The sequence below is a fragment of the Mastigoproctus giganteus genome, chromosome 11 (genome assembly GCF_048544385.1).
Source record: "Mastigoproctus giganteus isolate SK-2022 chromosome 11, ASM4854438v1, whole genome shotgun sequence".
Lineage (NCBI taxonomy): Eukaryota > Metazoa > Arthropoda > Arachnida > Uropygi > Thelyphonidae > Mastigoproctus > Mastigoproctus giganteus.
This window is the reverse complement of record NC_143585.1, coordinates 169,196,604-169,218,602: the sequence shown is the minus strand read 5'-3', so window position 1 is coordinate 169,218,602 and position 21,999 is coordinate 169,196,604. Positions and strand designations below refer to the sequence as shown.

At 40.9% G+C, this 21,999-nt stretch overlaps 1 protein-coding gene across 4 annotated transcripts in view; it reads left to right on the top strand.

Moving 5' to 3' along the window:
• Nucleotides 1–1,364: 1,364 nt before the first annotated feature.
• LOC150078563 (catenin delta-2-like) overlaps nt 1,365–21,999 on the top strand; it is a 666,545-nt gene continuing 645,910 nt past the window's right edge. For 3 of the 4 annotated variants that reach the window (XR_016547633.1, XM_090385056.1, XM_090385059.1), the window contains exon 1: nt 1,366–2,020. The gene's annotated coding sequence lies outside the window, so the exon portion shown is untranslated. Of the gene's footprint in view, nt 2,021–21,999 lie in introns of all 4 variants that reach the window. The other variant, XM_090385058.1, reaches the window with a different exon arrangement.

Below are 21,999 nucleotides of genomic sequence, written 5' to 3'. Positions count from 1 at the left end.
ACTGTGGGATTAAAATTTAATTATTCTGTAATTATTATTATTATTATTTATTTTTTATTTATTTATTTTTTTTTTTTTCATTTACTTAGCTTCATTTTTTTTTTTTTTTTTTTTTTACTCGTGCTCTGTTCTGACAACTGGGATGTGGACTATCATTGGTGCCAGACAGACAGCTCTCCCTTTTTTTTTTTTTTTTCATCACAGGGAATTTGTTTTATTTTATTTTTCTTATTTTATTTAATTATTTATTTTATCATTTATTTATTTATTTATTTTTTAATTTTATTTTTTTATTTTTATTTTTTTAAAATTTTATTATTATTTTTATTATCATTTTTTAAATTTATTTATTTAATATATTTTCTTTTTCACCACTGGGAATTATTATAATTATTTATTTGTTTATTATTATTATTTTATTTTATTTATTTATTATTTTTTTTGTTTTTTTTTTGCACCACGGGAAATACATTTTGTTTCTGTTTTTAGTTTATTTAATTTTTATTTTATTTATTTTTTTTTTTCCTCTCTCTGGAGTGGGCCCCCAGAGAAATCTGGCCCACCTTTTGGCAACATCAGGTGGTTCAGAGTCTCTTATCGAGACAGTACGTGCTCCATTGGAACTGGCCCACCTTCCCGTGGTGTGGACGAGTACCCAGAATCATCTGTCCAGGTGACTGATGCTTCTGGGTAGCCAAGAGGCCAGAACAGAACAGAACAACAGAACACACACACACAAACCGACGTCACACACACACATCTGGCCCATTTGTAGTGATACTGTTCTTCACAGAGATACGAGGCGGAGTTGAACTCACGTTCTAGGAGCCGCCCTTTAACAAAAACACATGTCCACATTCGTTTGTCCTTTCCGATGCCATTGCAATCCTCTTTCAGTTATTTGTTTCTAAGCCTCCTCCTGCGCCCTTCTCAACCCCTTTTGCTCGGATTGCCCCTTTTCGATTTAAGTCCATTTGCAAGCCGTTTGCTTTCGCTAGTACGGTGTTACGATTTGGATTTCGCATTTTTTGGTGAATGTACGTCGTGGCTTCGTCATCCGTCTTTCCTTCGAACTGAATCACGTTTACGTGCTCTTTTATCTCGGTTTCAACCCGTACCGCGCGCCTTCACGCTTAGAACTCGGGCTTCGCGGTGTGGGTGAGAAATTTGAAACCAACTTCCATTCGGAGGAAGAAAATTAAGGAGCTCGGGAGAAAAACGCCCGATTTTCTTCTCTAAAAACAAATAAATGGCGTATCGACGTTTTCCAGAAGTGGAGGCTCGACCAATGGCGTCGCCGATGCTGGTGGATGCGCTGCGCATGCTCGTATATCGTTGGGTGGAAAAGCAGAGACGTATTCCGCGGTGTAACTCGTAGTAACCGGCGATATTAACGTAAGGCACCGAAGCTTTTCGCGGGATTGTTTCGTGTTGCCCCTGCCCTTCTTCGTTGCCGAGGGGGTGGTTCGATTTCTGAACATTTCTTCGCGTAATCCGCGGAAGGAGCGACCACACGTAATTATCGATCGTGCGGTGAAATGAGGTGAGCCGTCTCCGTAGTTTGCTGCGATCTCACCGAGCCACCCAGGAAGCGGTTGCGCAAGGAGCCAGAAATATCGAGCGAGCGATGCTTGGCGAGAAACGAGACGAATTTCAGTGCGCCGTTTGGATTTGTCTTTCTACGTGCAGGGTGCTCGCCCAAACCGCAGCCGTGACCTCATCTCGTTAGTGCAGCTGGCTCTTCCTACTGCCGGGCACTCCTCGCTCCTGCACGCAGACGTCGTCCTCAGTTGGTGGGGGTGCTGCACCACGCACGCCGATGGCAGTGCACCACGCAGTTTTTCGAGTTGGCCTTTAAAGTGGAGGTGAGCGAATGCCGCACCAGTCTGTGTAGTGTGTGCGCGAGCTGAACTTTCTTCTGTGCACCCGACGCTCGGACTCCCGATTCTCGACCCCTGAACACCCCGGGTGGTTTCCTTCAGTGGAGTAATAGCACGCCGAGCACCAGCAACAATGACAGGTTAGATTCTTCTTTTCTCTCTTTTAACCTCGCTTAGCTTGTAGTAAAGACGTCGCAAGCCTCGCGTGCAGCGGACAAGTTGCGCTATTTTTAGCATTCTCTTCTGTTGGGAGCAATGAGAACTCTGCAGCCTCGCACTAACATCCTTCCCCTCCCCCCAATTTATTTATTGCATGTGAGAAACGCCACGAATGTTGTTTCTTTTCCAGAAGGTCATCCAAGATTAGTCTCCATTCATTCACGCAGAAGAGGCGAATGACCGTGCATTTGAAAAAGTGCACGTTCGATTCTAGAATCCGCTCATCATTGCAGGGCGCGCGGAAGGGGGGGGGGAGATATCGAATAATCGGTAGCCTCGATACCTGCGAATAAACTCTGGAACCCGGGGAATAACCTGTCTATCGTCTTGTATCGTAACCTTTATAAATCTTTAAGACACATTCGCAGCCGGGATAATATTGTCCAGCCCTCTTCCCCCATATTTCTCGAAGTTTATGCGCTGTTACAAGAGAGGCTCTCGCCGATCTTGTAAAAGCGCACTGCGCCCATAAAGCGGGCTCTAAACGCAGTTCCGCACTCACCAAAATTACGACTGAAATGTTGCCCGATCCGTTCAACGGATCGGGCAAGATTTTATCAGAGAGAGACAGAGAGATATAATCTTTATTTAGCCTTTAAAAGCAGCTGACAGCAGAAGCTAGCTTACAGGTAGTTTCTGCTGTCAGCTGCTTTTAAAGGACTCCCCCCCCCCCGCCTCCTTACCTTCGTCGTGATGTTTACGAATAACTCGAGCAAAAACCGAAATATCTGCATTTGAAGTGTCTGGCGAAGACTGACTGAAAATGGAACGGGGGAAGTTGCAGCGAGGCGAACTTTGTGAGCTGCAAGCACTTATTGGGGGTCGTCCAAGTCACTGCGTCAGGCCAGCAACGAGGCCTGCAGAGGGGACAGATTGGCAGCTGTCACTGGTCTGCTGCGCCGCATTAATAATTATTTTAACTTTGCCAGCGCCAACTAACACCAATCCGTGCTCTTTCCAGCAAATTCTCTTCATAAAATTGTCACGCGCACACCTTGAGCATTTCGTCTGCCTCGATAGTTAGGAGACCCAATGGCCTCGGAAAATCTGGAAGGCTTCAGACGCGAGGCATTTCGTGCGTGATTGCAATATCCTGCGCCATTTAAAACACACGCGTTCTCGCTGGATTCCATTTTCTGCTATTCGGCAGCGTCCAATTAGCTTTCACTTTCAGTGGGTTTGCTATGCTGACCGAAAAATCTCTCTCTCTCTCTCTCTCTCTCTCTATGCGGGTGCAGCCGCCAGTCAAAACTGAGTTTAACTTGGCTTCGGCAGCACGCACTCGACGAAAACACGAACGGGGTCGCTGTTGTCACGTACGCTTTAACCTAACTTGAGCGCTACGTAGACGGACCCGGCCAACCCAATGACGTCATAAGCAGCGCCCAGATGATCCGCGGCCCAATTTCTGTAGCAGACGCACGTCGAAGGAAAAACGTCTTTCCACCAGCGTACGACGTTTGAACTTTGCTTTTCGCACCAATTTTGCTCCAAACGAACACACTCGTTGGTGGCGTTCAATTTTCCCATTAATTTTTGCGATTTAAAATATTATTTGTTGGCGCACATTCACCCCGTGTAGCGCCCCTGACTTTCGAGGAAGAAGCCCGTAATATTCATCGTTCAAAAGTCCGTGTCCGTAAAAGGGAAGGGTTGGTTACTCGGAATTTCTACGATTTTCCTTTTTAAACGCCGCTGGGAACCCGCAACCCCTCGCACGGTTGGATCGCAATTTCAAGAAAATGCCGTTTAAAAAAAATAATTTTCTTCCCCCCACAATTTGTAGGTAACTTAACCTTCTTGAAAAAAGAAATGCTACCGGAAAGGGGGAAAAAATAAATAAACGAAGTAAAATAAAAAAAAATAATCTGAGGAAGCTAATGCGAACATCGGACAGATAAAATCAAAATTCGCCCTGCGCGCTTGGTTTTGAAAACGTTTTCTCTGATTTTCAACCTAATGCGGTTTTGCTTTCAGTGGATGCTGTTTTTAAAGATTTATTTTAAAAAATATATGACGCGTAATTTGAAACCCGCCGCATTTTATGTCACAGCAATTGCGTGGCATTTTTAGGACACGTTACTCGCAATTCTGTTGCACTTGCGCAGTTATAGAATCGTTTGTTTTATGCAACCTTGCGATGCCCAATTACATTGTTTTATTTTACATAATTCGGCGCATTTTAACTAAATGTTCCACAAAAATCCTAATAATTAACTGGACGTTCTCACCGATGTTGTTTGGCGTTATTAATATAAAAGCCTTTAAGTTCATAATCCTAATAAAAAAAATAAACAAATAAAAGCAGCTGTGGGCAGTGTCTTAAAATTCCACACGAGCCTCAGATTTTCGACACATTTTCGTAAACGAACTGGTACATTCCACACTATCGATTGCAAAAAGTTAATTGGAATGCCTGTGAGCATTTTGGTAACTGTTTTATATATATCGCAGAGCGTCACATCCGAGCTGCAGGCAGGCTATTCATACACACAGCGTCTGCCAGTCCATCGCCCTGGGTAATGCTCATGCAGCCATGTACGGATGTGATTTGAAAAATGTGGATGGGGGTGGGTCTGCTCTATCCCGGACGAAGTTAAGTTTCGATGCGAAATAATTGGCCACAAAACAGCCTTGCGACATTTCGAGTTTTCTCGCAGAATGAATGGTTTAACTACAGTGGACGATGTGATGCCGTAGTTGGATTACCCTACTTTAAGCCTTTTTCAAGACATGTCCAGGTTTTCTGCTGCCCAGTAATGACAGTTGGATCAATTAACAAAACTGCCAACGAGAAACACAACCTCACCACTCCAAACAGCTCTGGTCACTTTTCGTTCCACCAACTAATAAGTTCTGCAAATTCCATCCTTCTGTCTCAGTCATCAGGACACAAGTGTTGACCGAATTGTGGCCTCCATGGTTTCAAAGACAGTTCTCTCCTGAGGATGGTCGCAACTGCGTAATGGGAGAGTCAACTTTTACGCTGTGGGCTCCTAGGGAATATTTCAATCACTGTCGCGGTGTTGTCTGGAGTCCCAGTGGTTGACAGATTTCCTGTTCTCTCCCTATCGCTGATGTCACCTGCTGCTGCTGTCATTCATTTCTGGTGAAATTTTTTTATCTTTTGTGCCTCCGGTGCTGCGTAGATTCCGCATTCAGTCCTCCACCACCTTTCAACTCTTATAGTAGCGGATTGCAATTTTGGCCCTCACTTGCACTCTCAAAATTCCACGGTTCGATCTCACGTGACTGCTAACTAGGATTAACGCTCACATTTTTGTCAAAGCGATTAGCTGTGTGTACGCTTGTGATTTTTGTTTTCCTGTGTCAAAATATAACCCCTCTGATTAACCGTACTAAAATAATTTTGTATAAAAAGTCACATTTTTGAGCTGGAAATAAACTCCCTAGTGGAAGGGGTGGTTACTCGAACTGGACGTGTTGAGATATGTCTGCCTTGTCCATAGCGAGCCACAAACTGCTGTGAGTCAACTGACTCTGTTGGTCACCGAAAAGTGACCACCTTTTGTCTCCAGGACTCCATTTCAATATTTTCCGCTTTTTAAAATTTCCAGTATTGTGTGAGTGAAATAATTGCCCGCATTTTTCCTTTTTAATTCCAAGTTCCTTAATGAACATGCTTTGAGTGAGGTGGAGAAATTATCGAGTTAAACGAACAAACCTTTGGCGATCAGAAAAGTGTATCGGAAAGTAATTTGTAAAATTTTGATTCAGAGTTCCTTTATGAAAAAATAAATACTGTCGTGTATTTTTGATTTCTTAAAATTGTGTTTTTCACATCTAAGCTAAGGAAGCACAAATCGAACAGTTTTTGATGAATGAAAGTCTTATTGTGGATACTATTTAGAAAGGAATCATTATTTTCAAAAAATCTCAACAGAGCTCGCCCCTCGGGGATAGTGCCCAGTTCGCTAATTATAAGAAATATAAAAAGCGCTATAAAGACAAACAGCTTCTGATCTGGAGTCGGTCTTCTTTTACCTGTAAGAAAAAGAACGCGTAGGAGATCATTGTAACCCTGCTGTAGTTGGAAGCTTTGCTAGTGTTACTGCAGCGCAAAAACACCAAATTACCCAAAGGTGTCGTGCAGCATATTTAGGTTGTCAGGGCAACCTGAATATGTGAAGAATAAGCGACAACGAAGAGATTTTCCCGGTGACCGGAAAAGAAAGCTGCTAAGGAAGAAACGTTTATTGGAACGCTAAAAGAAAAAGAAATATTTAAATGATTTCATATTCAAAAAGTGATAAACACGTCCACGTACTGCAAAAATGTCTGAAAACGTGTACTTAGAACTGGTCATTTGGATAAAATTAACCTCCCCCCCTACTCCCCTCTTTGGCGTCGGTAGCGGTGACGTCACTGGAAGTCACGTGGTCCTCAACCGTGTAGTTTTAGTTTAGACTGTGGTTTTATTCCCATGATCCTTTGGGCGAAATTGGACTCGTTTTCGCTTTCCTGTTAGGGGGCGCCACTTTCTGTGGGATTTTAAGTAATTTGGCACGAATTTTAAGGAGAAAATAAATATCTTTTCAATAAGAAGGAAAAATTATGAAGTTCCTGACTGTGAGAATTTGAAAATATTCAATTTTTAAAGTTTTTTTTTTTTTTTTTAAAGGTGAAGAAAATTAATGTGCATGCGCATTATTCACGTTTCAAACTAATTTTTCGTTAAAGACAATTTATGGTGAATACAAAAAAGTTGAATACAATTTACAAAAAGAGACATTATCAATAATAATAAAGTTCAACTTGCATTCAATAATAAAAAATAACTTGCATTCAAAAATAAAAAAATATATATATATGCTCGAGATAATAAAGTTCTTAATGCTAATAACATACCATAACGACACTCGCAGCTATTGCCGGGTTTTTGCTGATTACCTCTGTTAATTCTGGAATCTTTTTCTGTAATTGGATCCACAAATACAGGGCTCTATTTGAAAATTCGCGTTTATTAACACGAACAATCCGCAACGGAAAACAACACTTATTTGTCCAGACGTATTACCTTCCCTCGGTGGAGTTTTGCTGAAATGGGAAAGTTACGGGAACCCCGAAGAACTCCAGAAATCACAGCAAGGTCTCTTACTCAGCTTGCATCTGGCCGAGAAGTCTAAAACGACATCGTGCTTTGGAAGAGCTCTAGAAAATCAATATCGCCATAGAAATGCGATTTTTCGTGTTCCGTTATATTCTTTTCGGATTTCTACGAAATCGACAACAAATCGAAGTTTCGCTTCGAGAAGGTCGAAGTGAAGATTTTTCTGGAGATCGCTGTTGCTCAGGTTATCTCACACCAAGGTGGAAATGCTGCCTTAGTTTGTATTCTTTTCTTAATATGTCAACGTAACTTGACTTCGCTTTCCTTTCAATTCACCCCACTGATATTTGGAAAGACGAACGTGTGTTCCGAGTGACACTACTTCCAAATCGAACAAAGCGACGCGAAACGCTGTAAAACACACTTTTTTTTTTTTTTTTTTTGCCCCTTACTGGTTTGCAGGTAATATTGAAACTAGGCATTTTAGAAATAATTATCACAAAGAATTATCACGTCCGAACTACTCCTTGAGGAGGTGAAAATCAACGCCGAACATTTGTTGACAAACTGAGAGAGAAGAACGGGAAACATTCAATCTCTATAACTGTGAATGAGTCCTTTCAATCCCAAAAGTCCAGAAATCGCCATTAGCATTTGTCCACCCGTAACGCCCCTCCCCAAAAAGGAGTACATTAGTCAGAAGTCTTTTAAGGGCCGAAAGAATTCTCGCCATTGCGTGTCCATTGACTGTTCCCGCATGTACACTCGAGCGTTTTCCAGGCTGTTCCCCTATCTGAAAGCGATCAATTTATATAAGTACAGTACTTCTCAATTCCTTTCCTTACCATACTGATCACTATTTCAAGGTTGGAGACGCAGTTTAGTCATAACAGCCCTTGCGCCATTAAACCTCCGCTCCAATAACAACTCGAGCCTTTCCGTAGTCGCCCAAAGACGAATTAAAACTTTACTTTTGCGAAATCGTCGAACCTTTCGCTGGAAGGTCATGAATGAAGATAAATTCTTTACATCCGATGACTTTTCCCGCACGATTGTTCTTTTATTGCAACAGAAAGAAGAAATACGGAATTATTTTTGGGAAAATTAATTTTATTCCCGGGAAAAATAATAAATATTTCTTATTATCCCCTCAGGGGCTCACATCTGGTGAGTATGGGCCTGGCACGCCCATGGTCCTGAGCTGGATATCATCGTTCTTCTCTTTCTTGGTGACTCCTTTCTACTTTTCGAACTCCTCCGACCATTTGGTCGTCCCGGAGTATAAACAGAAAATTTATTTATTTTATTCTCTCTCACTCAGGGTAACTTGGAATTTTTTTGACTGGTGCAGCATAAACCTCAGGCTTCCTTCCACCATATGGCTAATAATAATAATAATACCTCTTTGTAGATGTTTAACTGTATTTTTAAACGCAGCAGAACATATGACAGCGAGCAAAACCTAAAGAATATATATATATATATATATTTTTTTTTTTAATTTGTATTGCGTTGCTATAAGAAAGCACGAGCGGATAATATTATTCGTGTACCAGCTTCGAGTTGTTTCAAGTACGTTTGAAACAACACAAAACTTTGATTTTTCTAGAAACAATTTCAAAGAAATTGAATAAACGATGGCCATGTAGTTCGCGAACAATTTATGTAAACACAGAAAAGATCCGAGGCAGCGTCCATCTCCAATATCGATATCACAATCGAATCCATCCCAAGCTATCATTACTGACGCAATAATTTCACTTGTATACACCGAAAGCACACAAAATTCATGGATACTTGGTTCCTCGGCAATGCGACGAGGTCACCCTTCTCGCTAGTGGAACAACCCACCGCTTGCCAGCTATTTATTATTATTATTATTGTTAGCATCTTTTTATTTCCACATCAGTGGGCATCCCCGGAACAGCCTGGTTCGGCTAGAGGGGGTGTACATAGTAAATATTATATACAGAAGAATTCTTGATTATATGCTCGTCTCCATCTGGCCGGTGGAGTATCTAGGGAGTAAGCCTCAAGGTAAGCTGGTATCTTAGATGAAGACATGGAATGCCTTGCCTTGGCAAAGACATGTTAAAATCCCCTAAAATGGTTGTTTGGATTTCCGGGAGAAAATGGAAAGATAACCGTGCAAAAAGGCCTTTTCTGATTGATGGGGGTGTGTCCTGGCGGCAGATTCACGAGGTCGATTTGAATCTTTTTTTCTATTCTTGCTGAAAGTTGCAATGACTGCTTCGTAGTGTAGCGTTTTGTTGCTGTGAAGCTGCCTGAAAGGGGTCCTTGATGAAGATTGCAACTCCACCTCCTCTCTTGTCTTTTCTGAAGTTTGCCAGATAGTGGTAACGAGAGGAGCACCCCGAGGTGTTTCCCATCATCAACCCAAGTTTCCGAGATGCAAATGAAATCTGGCTTCCTGGGGAAGCAGGACTTGCAAGGTATGGAACTTGTTAGCGAGGCTCCTAACATTTTGTAGAAAGAAAGTTAATGATGTTTGTGTAACATCCGTTTGTCTCTTGAAAATTGATTGCTATTGGTGTATAATATTGGCCTTGTGATTGGTGTAATTTTTTGTTTCAATGAATGGCTTAATTAAGGCACCTGTCGGCTAGACTGCCGGGTTAAGAACCTCATGGAGGTGAGCCCTGTGGCAAGAGAGCACAAAAGAAGAATATGATGGGAATTTGGTTTTAATGGCTCTAACATCTACCTTAATGCCGAGCTCTTTGTCTAGGAAGCTTTTGATAGCAGTGGCCTGGGTAGTAGGTCCCAGCCTAGTGATTAACAGCTTGGCTCGGGTAGTCACAGCTGTGATGTTGTACGTTTCACAAACGTGCCTGAGCTGGAGAGTTTCACTGGGAGTTTCCATCTGCTGAGTGCGCTTATTGATTGATATAGGTATACTGCATCACTGCATTCACGTAGACAGTAATTCGATGTCAGTATGGATAAACGTCGTGAGTTAACGGACTTTGAAAGCGGGATGATAGGGGGTGCCCGACAATAGGTCACTCTATCGCAGAGGTCGTACAGAAATTTCCCTATCCCTGTTCGACAGTATAAAGAGTGTATCGGGAATACCCCATTACCTGAATAACAGCATTGTGGACGGAGAAAGGGTGCCGATGAACGTGACCGTCGACGTCTGTCGCTCATTGTTTAAGCCAACCGGAAAGCGACAGTGGCACAAATCGCCGTCGACTTCAACGAGGGAGGTGTCAGAAACGTCTCCACCAAGACTATCAGGCGATCATTAGCGGAAGAGGTTATGGGACCCACCAGAGTCCCATTGGTAACACTACGACACAGGACTCTAGTCCTCAACTGGGCGAAAGAACATCGGCAGTGGACCTTGGATGATTGGAGAAGGGTATCCTGGTCCGATCAGTCCCGTTACCAGTTATCGTTTAGGCCTCCGTAGCCTAGTGGTCATGCGCGTGGGTGCATAAGTATACGTGCCTTGAGTGACCGGGGTTCAAGCCCGTGACTACTGAATACGGTGTTGTTTCTTGTATTCTGTGTATCTTGTAAACTCCTCTGACCGTTTGGTCATCCAGGAGTATAAACAGAAAATTTATTTATTTATTTCGAGCGAACGGGAGGGTGCTTATCTGGCGGAAACCGTACGAAGCTATGCACTCGTCATGTCAACAAGGAGCTGTTCAGGCAGGTGGACGTCGGTAATGGTCTGGTGCCTGTTCAACTGGACACGTTGGGACCTTTGGTACGTCTAGACGCATCTCTGAACGGTCCAGGTTACGGGTCCGTCCTTGTAGACCATCTGCATTTCTTCATGATCATCGTGCATCCATTTTTTTTTTTTATTATCATCAGTTTATTTCTCTTAGGAGAACACCCGGTTACAGCCACAGGCTAGAGGGTGAATATACATATACAACTATGTTACAAAATATACATCTATGTTACAGTTATAAAATACATGAAATACATAATATCTGATTTATAATTATCTGGAATATAGAATAATTGAGTTATTGATTACTCGCAAAGGCTTTTACTACCGTAAACTGGTAAGAACATAATATCATTAAAATTGAAGTATACCTTCTGCTTAAACACACACACAAATGGGAGTTTCACCATATTTACATAAACACAAATATTTACAGCCAGACAACGTACAGCATTTGAAACAACAGGAATGACAGCGATACAGCAAAATAAAAAATTTGAAAGTTCAATTTTCCCGCAGTCGTCTTCTTCTGTGGGGATTAGAGTTTTGTAGGTAGGACAATCCTGACATCTATTTCCTGATGAGGTCGGGTTTCCTAAAGCCCAGTGGCTTGTGTCTGGCCGAACAAGGCGCTAAAACTGTATCCTTACATCTGTATTTGCAAGTAACAGTTTCTGAGAACTTCCTTTCTGTAGGATTTGCAATTGCAGAGCTTTTCAGGATTGATATTTAGGTTGTTGAATAGCTGGATGGTGTTTGCTGGAAAGAATCTTCCGAGGCTATCCAACTGCGTAAATGCCGCTTTGAGTTGCGGTTCCTTATCTGCAACTCGTCTTGATTTTTCGCCGGGTATTTTTATCCACTCTCGGGCTTTCGGTGCGTCCAGTCGTCCCGTTAAAAGCTGAGCGAGGGTCATTATGTTCCTTGACGTGATTATTTGTCTCCAGGGTGTGACCTCTAAATTGGAGTATAGTATAGCTCTTGAGATGGTAAAAGGCTTAGCTGAAATTCTGTTCAGCCATCTCAAGAGCCAGTATTCGAGTCCTAGAAAGGCTTTGATACTGCATTCGGCAGCTGAAGACCAGATTTGTGCCGCGTATAGGGGAACAGGAGTAACACATCTGTTGATGTATTGCTTCATCAGACCGGGGTCTCTAATACCGGTGAGCTCCTGCCTGGTTGCCCAAAGCGCCGCGTATGTTTTGTTACGGATGTATGCGAAGTGCGGGCGGAAGGTCAGGCCTTCGTCCCACTTGAGACCAAGATCAATGTGTGACTGTGCCTTTTGGACGAGGATGCCGTTCACAAATATTGCCATTTTGTTTGGCTTTATTTTATTTGTGAAAGTCATTTGTGCCGTCTTTTTTTCGTTCAACTGCAGTCCGATACAATCAAGATACTCTTGAAGTTCTTTTATTTTAGTATTAGCCACTTGGTTGTGGTAGTCAGCTGATTTCTGATCTCCTGAGGTAATAAAAAATTTTATATCATCGGCGTATGTGATGAAGTGCTTCTTATTCTGGGCTAAGAAGGGTTCTAGGGCTATGGCAAAAAAGTGTGGCAGACAATACTCCTCCTTGCGGGACACCTTTATCAACGTCATACGTTGTGCACATGTTTTCGTTTGTCACCGCAATTTGTCTGCGCCAAAGAGTGCTCTTAAATAAATGGAGGGCATTTCTTGCAATGTGAAAGTAGTCCCGCAGAATGACTATGAGAGCTGGGATGGATATGTTATCATACGCGGATGCCACATTTAAATAGACTACGTCCACCTGCTGCTTGCTGTTTAGTGCTTGCTGGATCCTTAGCAGTGTCTCCATGAGGTTGGTGATGGTCGATCTCTGTGGAAGTACTGAGTGCAGGTATTCTGGCCTGTGCTTGAAGCAATGCTCGATGATGGTGTGCAGGATTGTTTTTTCAAAGATTTTTTGCAATGAGCATCCGATAGCGATTGGTCTGAAGTCTTTTACAGATTTTGGGTTTTTTATTTTGGGGATAGGTTTTACAATATAGCTTTTCCACAGCTTCGGGAAGTTCTCCTCCATCAAAATTCTCTGGAATATGTGTAGTAGAACATCTATCAATAGTAATCGGATTGTTAGTGACAATCCGATTACTATTGATAGATTCCTTAAACCCCTTGATTACATCTTGTATCCTGTTATTGTTTGCTTCGCTGTCAATTTGGTTTTCCTTGAGGGGTGTTCCGAAAGTGGCTTCGGTCCATTCCTTAAAGGATGCCTCAGTCGCGAGGTTTTTTTTGCTGACAATTCTTTTGCCTTTTTTTAGTTTTGCTTTAGCCATATCGATGTGTGCCCGTTTCTTCTCCTTCATGAAACGTGCTCTTTCATGTTTATACCGGGTGTGTCCTCTGGATGCCTAGTTCTTTTCCATTTCCTGAACAATTTTTGCTTATTTTTGAAGATTGCTTTCAACTGTGAGTTGAACCAGGGCTTTGCCCTGTCTGATAATTTAATTTCCTTAGATGCTCCTTCTTCAGCCATATGCATGAGTGATTGTGAGAGCGCTGATAAGGCATCATCAGTGGCCAAAAGGTATAGGTTTTGCCAATTATATGCCATCAGATGTTTCAGAATGACGTCACTTTTAATATATTTTGATGAGAAAATTATCTTTGTATCGCTTTTTGGATGCGGACCAGTTTGGCGGATGTCCCGGATTCTTCTTAAAGTGGCTTCACACGTGAGCGGTTGGTGATCCGAAGTGAATTTCATGTAGCTATTCCTCAACTTTATATCTGGGGTATTGTAGTATATGAGATCTAGGCACTGAGTTCCTCTTGTTGCTGGTGTTTTCAATTGGATTATGTTTAAAGCATTCATTGTATCGTCCAACTCGCTTTTTGCCTCCCGATGTTTTGGTAGTGGCATATTGAGGTCCCCCATTATGATTGTGTCTGTGTTCGTGCTCAGATTTGAGGTGAGCCACGTAAGAAGCTCGGCTCTGTTTTCTTTAATGTGCTCCGGTGGTAGGTATATTACGCCTAATTGCAATCTCCTCGTTTCCGTACCAAGAGTGGCAATGATAGCCATAGGGCATAGGGCAATGGACTCCTCAATGGGCAATTGCCATAGGGCAATGGACTCCTACAACAGGACAATGCGCCTCCTGACAGAACTGTGGTGACTAGAAATGGTTCGAAAAGCATTCCGCAGATTTTACCACCATGGAATGGCTTCCCCGTTCACTGGACGTGAACCCTGTGGAGCACCTTTGTGATGCTGCGGAAAGGTCTGTTCGAGCTTCGGACCCTCCGCCCAGGAATGCGACGGAATTATGGACAGCGGTGCAGCAACCATGGATGGAAATACCTGTGGACTCAATGCCTCGCCGTGTGGACTGCCCTTATCAGGACGAAAGGTAGGCCTGCCTGTTACTAGGTAGGTATCCCATGATTTCTGTCCGCTCAGTGTACTAGAAATAAAGTTTGTAGCAAACACGTGAGAATAAAGATCACTTTAATGGAAATCATACGAATTATTTTCGAAATATCGCGAAGAGTTGAATTTTTAATAAGGCGCATTTCACACGAAACGTGAAAAATCAACTTTAAAAGCCTTAAAAAAAAACCCGATAACTTTTCCACATTTTCTGTACACTATAAGAACGTAGTGAGATAAATCTTGAAATTTCAATGTGGGCACAAACTTTTCTTGTACATTCAAAACATAAAAATCGATCTACATTTTCCACACTTTTGAGCGAGTTATAACCTTACAGATTTCCGATTTTAACATAAAAAACCCAAAATCTCCCGCAGCAGTTGTGCTTAATCGGAGCATGAAATCACCACACGTCCGTAGAAACAACATCACTTTTCGAATCGGAGAAAAATTGCCAGAGAAAGAGAAAAACTAAAATTGATTTTGTTCAAATAAAAAGAACTTTTCCCCAACACGGCGTACGTCGTGTTAGTCAAATAAAACAGGGGCCCCTTGTGTTGTTTCCCCTTTTTGCGAATAAATACTTGGAAAAGTTCGAGTCTCTTCGGACTCGAACCTGTATTAAGTGCATGCGTGAACAGCAGTGTCTAAAGAAATCCTCTTACGAAAGACTTTCTCGAGCAAACACGCTAAAATAAAAATCATTTTAATGGAAAACTTGCATTAATTTCTGTATTTTTATTAAATTTTTAGAAAAGCTTATTATCTTAGATCCCTTCTGAGATCCGTATTGGTTAAAATTAAAAATTACACGAAAGGAAGGTAAAGAGGGGTAAAGGTGAAAGTTCCAATATATTAATCGATTAAATTTAAAAAAATATCCCTACGAAGAGGGAGTGCGCCACCTCTTTTCTTGGTTGTCATCTATAACAATTGTGTAAAACAAATTCGCGTGTTGTAAAGCCAAGAGCTGGACTTGAAGCTTTCGATGCAAAATTAGTCAATCATTAAATCTTTTATATCTCAAGAAATAATCCCTACTGTTCATTGCTACTTCAAAAGAAAAGCAGGCTTCGCGGAGCTTACCGACACAATAATTTAGCATTAGTAGAAGCATATAAGCGAGGTTACCTAGCATCAGCAAAAAAAAAAAAAAACCCTTCCGATTCCACCCATCCATTCGCTCCAAGATCACTTCAGTTCTTCCTTGAAATTTCACTTGTACACTTTGTAGAAAGGAAAGTTTGGAGCAAACCGGAGAATAAAGATCACTTTTAATGGAAACCACATACATTTCGAACGGCACCAACATTAATTTGAGTATTTTGATTAAAATTATCAGATATCTGTCATTCGCTGCTGGACAGACGTGCGATTGCTTTTTAATAACTCTCGATTAACAGTAAGCATTTTTGTACGGTTGAAATTTGTAAGAAATGTATCTTACACTACTTCAAAGCACTGAAAATTGATCAATGTTGCGTGGCTATTACTTTCAAAATACACCAAAAAGTTGATTTTTAACAAAATTTGATTAGTCGCGCAATTTTTGTAGTCCAAAGTTAATTTACACATCTTCCACCATTTGAAACTATCCAAACACTTAAAAAAATTAATATTAGAAGTGTTCTTTGGTATTTTTTTCAAAATATATAAAAAGGACATTCATAAAACACTTGTTTTTTTTCTAGTTTTCCTTAAGTCCACACAGACATAATTCTGTAACACTCAACCCCATCTGAAACAGCTCATTTACATTTTCATGACCAGGTATCAAGAATGAAGTGTCCATTCTTATAGTAAACCACATTTGATTCACATTATTTAACACATACGTCACTTCTGGAGTACCATATCTTGTCGCCACTTCAGTTGAAGAATTGTCTCACCTCGTCTGCCAGATAAGAATTAGTTCATTCCAATACTGCAATTGTAACTCTTCCTAAATACGTTGTCGGAATCCTCTTTCTTAATACGATAACAAAAGCCTCAAAATGCGACAAAGAAATCCAAGGGTAAGGTCTCAGCAAGGACCTGGAATGCGGATGTGGAAACAGTTCTACAAGCACCGTGAACAGCCAAAAGCATAATCTCTGAATCAATTGTAATTTATTTGTATGTCAAACAATTCCTACCCTATAAAACCATGCTCCAGCTGAGTACTTTACCATTGGGAGGAACACTGCTTTGTAATATATAACAAAAGAGACTTCTAGATCTGAACGCGTCTGAACGCGATAATCTGATTATTGCTCCTGAAGCCCTTTTTGGACTTTTTCTCCCAAATATACCATATGAGGATAAAAACTCAATTTTTTATTTAATAGTGTTCCAATGCAATTCATTTGGACAAACGAATTGCATTGATTTTAATTTGCGGAGGACATCTTGAATCCATCTGTGATTTAAACAAAATCATTTTTGTAGTGTTATGGAGGCTCTTCCGAAACCGAAGGATTCATGCTCCTATACAATACCAGATAATCAACGCAGAGAAGTACAGGAATACATCGCCGAGGACCTCGGAATGACAGATGACACACGTCAACGATGCCATCTGGCTCCAGAAACAACCCAGCACATCCACACAGGAGGCAGGGTGATCATCCAGACGGGTGCAATCACAGACACGACCAGATCTCCAGGATAATACATCAGAAGCTAACGCAAAAATACCGATTGATCGAAGAAAGTGTACTGTATTAAAAATACGAACACTTACATGGAAATTCAGAAAACAGTGGTCCTGAACACCTGTAGCATAGTTAGTTCTTCGACCAACACTAATAACTGGACACAATAATAAGTAACTGGACACAACTCACCAGAGCATTATACCCTCAGATGCTGATGCACCACCAATCCATGCACTTCGTACTAGTACCCGTCAAGGGGTGAAAAAAAATCCCACGAGGAGAAAATCAATAATAATAATAAAGGTCGTGTCGTTCGACATAACAACAATGAGATTTAAACAGTATATTGAATTTTTTATCTGAATATATTGTGCTTAACTATCCTCGCCCCTGCATTTTTGCATTCGGGGGAAGGGGGGTTAAGATTCAGGATTACTTGGATATAAATGGAATTCTGAAGGATACGCAGCATGGTTTGTAAAGGGAAAATCATGTTTAACTCATCTGGTTAGCTATTTTGACGGGGTCCCTCAAGAGCTGGACTTTGGGAATAATTTCACCTTGTTTATTTGGATTTCAGCAAAGCATTTGACTCAGTCCCACATGAGCGGTTACTTTATAAGCTGGAACAGGTTGGAATCACAGGGAAAATCCTTAGATGGATAGCTGGATGGCTTCGGGACAGGAGGCAGAGGGTTGTGATAAATGATTATTCCTCAGATTGGGTTGATTTAAGAAGTGGGTTTCCGAAGGATCACTATTAGGATCATTGTTGTTTTTGAGTTTCAAAAATGACATCGATGAAGGGGTAGAGGGCGTGATGTCTAAATTTGCAGATTATATAAAGATTAGTAGAGTAGTTAATGATCTCCGCCAAGCAGAGCTTCTTCAGAATGACCTAGATAGACTTCAAGGATGGTCAGAAAAATGGCAGCTACGCTTTAATCCAGTAAAGTGTAAAGTATTGGACCGGGGAACAGTAGCCCCAAAATAACTTATACATTTCGTGGGATTGAACTAAAGCCGGTAGTGGAGGAAAGGGACTTGGGTGTTAGACTACGGTCAGACTTTAAGTTCTGAAAGCATTGTAGACCTGTTGCAAGGAAGGCCCATGGTGTCCTATCGATTATTTATCGAATAATCGCTAGTAGAGATAAGGATGTCATAATTCCGTTGTATAAGGCTATTGTTAGACCGCCCTTGGAATACTGTGTTCAAGTATGGAGACCGCACCTAAAGAAAGACATCGAGCTTCTTGAAAGGGTGCAAAGAAGGGTAACTCGCCTGGTGAGATCGGCAAAAGGGCGTCCATGTGAGGAAAGACTTCGAATATGTGGGTTGCAGAGTTAGGAAACTAGACACCTTAGAGGAGATTTGATTGAGGTGTTTAAGGCTCTGAGAGGCATCAGTAAAATGAATGAGGGGCATCAGTAAAATGAATGAGGACGAAATTTTCACGGTTATAAATGATTCGAGAATAAGGGGCTGTAATTTCTTTCAAGTTACGGAGGGAGTTGTTTAAACTGGATTGCAGGAAGGTTTATTTTATCCAGCGAGTTATAAATTACTGGAATAAGTTGCCTACATGGGTGGTAGCGGCTGACAGTCTGGGGAAATTCAAAGGTCAGCTAAATAATTACCTAAGGGTTGAAGGTTATACATTTCCTTTTCTCTTATTAATTATTATTATTATGTTTTTCTTAAATTTTCTTCTTATTATTAATTTGTTTTTATTCTTATTATTTTATTTTATGTATTTTATTATTTCTTTTTTTTCTTTTTTTGCCTTGTGCAGCATAAGCCATAACTTCCTTGCACCATATGGCCATTACTAATACCGTACTAAAGATTTGTCTTTTAATACCCCCCCCCCCCAAAAAAAGAAAGAAAAAAAAAAGGAATACTGCAGTTGGCTTGTATCCAAATCTCCAACTTCGTTTTCTGGCTACATTATTTATGTTCGCATTAGTTGTAAACAAGCTGTTAAAAAAGAAAACTGATTTTGAAAAGGCCCAGTAGGAGCTCGCTTCTTTGGCCAAAAAACAATTCCAGTCTCCTGAGCTCTTTCCGAAGCTGTATTTGCAGTAACTTCTGTTCTGTTCTACTGCTGTTTCTCTTTGGTGATCCTATTGCCTTCGAGTCCACCCAACTGAATATCAGCTTCTGATTTTTAGAAGAATTCAACGTCTCTGAATTATATCGCTAACAATCCCAGACGGCATTTCTCCACTCGTTATTAAACCCTGTACCCGTAACTCCTGTTTTGTATCGTTTTTGTCTAGAATTCGGTGTTTTCTTCTAGGCAGATATATTCTGTGTGCAATGTTATTAAGAGGGAGGACAAGAAAAAAACTTTATTTCAATCAAGGCACGATGACTTCAATCACTTCTTTTCCATTCTGTAAGGAAGACGCCTGGGTATAATTCTCGTCTAGATGGGTATAATTTTTAATGGCCTTTTTCATGGCGTGTTCTGGTATTTTCCTGCCTGAAACGGGTTTTTCATCCATAAAAAAATAACCGAAACGTTGCGTCTTCGTTCTGTTTTTTTTTTTTTTTTTTTCCCTTTTGTATTTTATTTTAAGTGTTCAATTTTTTTAATGTTGTAACTGTGTAGATGGAATAAAATAGTACATTTATACCCAACGCAGTATTCGTGTTTCTTCTCGAAACTGGTCGCCGCATTTAATAAAGACGTGGAACTTCATTATACAAAGTCGGATGTCATCCTACGCTGCAGTTGATTTGTATCTGAAGTTGTTTTCACTTTATTACTGTTTCTCCCCCCTCGAAGTGTTGTTGAACGTTGCAGCTTTTATATTTTTGAGGCGAACTGTCCATGATTCTTGGACAGTCTTCAATAATTTTGAGCGCGCTCTAGTGTCATCGGGTGGGGTTGGATGTCAGGAAAACAGTCGTCCTGAGTTTCTTGGTTCTAGTCAGAGAACCTGTTGCCAAACCTTGAAACGGAAATGAGAACTCAGCTCTTTTCCGGATGGGTGCGATTTTGGAGGCCCGTTATGAATGAATCGAAGATTAGTGTTCTTGCTATTTTCAGAGCAGGTCACTGTCTATTGCTTCTCTTCTTAAAGCTGAAGTTTAAGGTCAAATTTCATTCTGAGTGCTTTCTAAAATGGAGTATCAGGTGCAAAGATGATTCACATAGTGAGAGAAGAAGATTGCCACTAGTTAGCTGAGCGCTTACAGCATAGTGACCACGGATAGTCTGAGTGGTCTGGTTGTGCTATACACTGAGTGACCACTTTCTTAGGTGCATCTAACTATTACCGACTAAGTCACTTCTTCATCCTTCAGAACAGCGTACATTTGACAAGACATGGACTCAACGAGTTTTCGAAGATGTGCCAGAAAGAGAATCTGGTCCATGCTGACTCAATTACTTTCACAGTTGTTGCAAATCTGATTGCTTTCTGAAGAGATCCGCAGCCATCTCATCTCACAGGTGCTTCAGTTGTATTTAGATCTGGTGGCTCGGAAAGCCACCGCAGTAGGCATGAATCCACATTCATGCACCTGTAACCAGTTTTATACAGTTATAGCCTAGTGACACGGTGCATTATTCTGTTGGAAGAACTCTCGTAGATGAACTGCAGCCACGAAGGAATACAACTAGTCGAAAACAGTATCCCGTTAACTTGGCATTTCTTTCCATCCGTGTGAAACACTAGGAATCGGGCTGTCAGACTAGACATCTCTTTTTTTCCCCCAGTGCAGTGTTGGTGTTCCCAAGATTGCACAAAGGGGCTGGTAACAAAAAATCAGCTCATACCAAATGTTACCCTTCTAAATAAGTCTACAGGAAAATAGTTTACCCCTTGTCTCTTCCCAAATTATATCATCCTGGACATGAATCGCTCAATGCTAAACTTAAATTTTTTTCATCTCGTTGACTCCGACCATTGATTTTGTGGATCTCTAGAGTTAGACCGGGGTGCGAGCCCGTCACCACCAAATACGGAGGAAGCGGAAAGGTCAGGAAATGACCGCCGCATATCCCGGAGCAATATGGCCTTAGTTGCTAATGCTCCTAAAAACCAAATAACAAGCAACAAACGATCTCTAGAGGATGGAAGCATCTACCCCTGGCCTGGTGGCCGCGAAGGGCAATATTGCAATGTATAGATTTGTGTTGTTGTTATTATTATTGCAATAAAGATTTCTCTACTGTATTACTGCCTGATTTATGGAGATCAGAGACAACTGAATTGTGTCCCACAAATATTTCAAACAGGTCAGGAGTACAAATTCATCGAGGATCCAACATTTTCAAGATTATGCCAAAGATTTATTTACTCGACGGAAGTCACTCCCGAGAACATCTTATTGGCAATACCGTAATTGGTTAGGAAAAACCAGCTGAGCGGTTCCCCAGGGTTGGTTGTATAGTCACACAGCTTGGCTATAAGTAATTTTCCTTAAAAAAAAAAAAAAAGTTTTTTTTTTTGTGTTTTGATATTTTTAGCTGTAAATGAGCTGCTGTCTTTATAATGTTAGGCAGTTATAGTTCCGCTGCCTTTTCTTTCTTATTCTTATTATTATTTTTTAATAGCTTATTGTATTTACGTCTCTAGCTTTTATTATTACTATTACATTTATTTTATTCGTACTTTAATTTGTTTGTGGGTGTGTGTTTATTTATTTTCTTTTTATTTTTACGCTGGCCTTACCTTTTAGGGGCGAGTTCAGTGTGGCGCCTTGTTTCAGAGCGGAATTTTTATTTTTTTCTTAATTTTCTATTGTTTTCTTTTTTTATTTATACCCTCTTAATTCTGTTAAAATTATTTTTAAACTATTATTTTTCTTTTACTGTATTCTGTTATTTTTTAATTCCCTCCTTCCCAGCCTCCCCTTTCCCCCTGGTACCGCATTCACAGGGGATTGGCTTCTGCCTTCTAATGCATGTAGGATCTTTAAATTAGTCCTTTTGGCTGGTCAGTATGCGCACAGTTATGGACCGCCTCCTCGTGGCATGGACGGGTATATACAAACCTAACACTACACTCCTTTCTGGCCATTTTACATAGTTCTGTATTCATCACAGAGCACTAAGACAGAG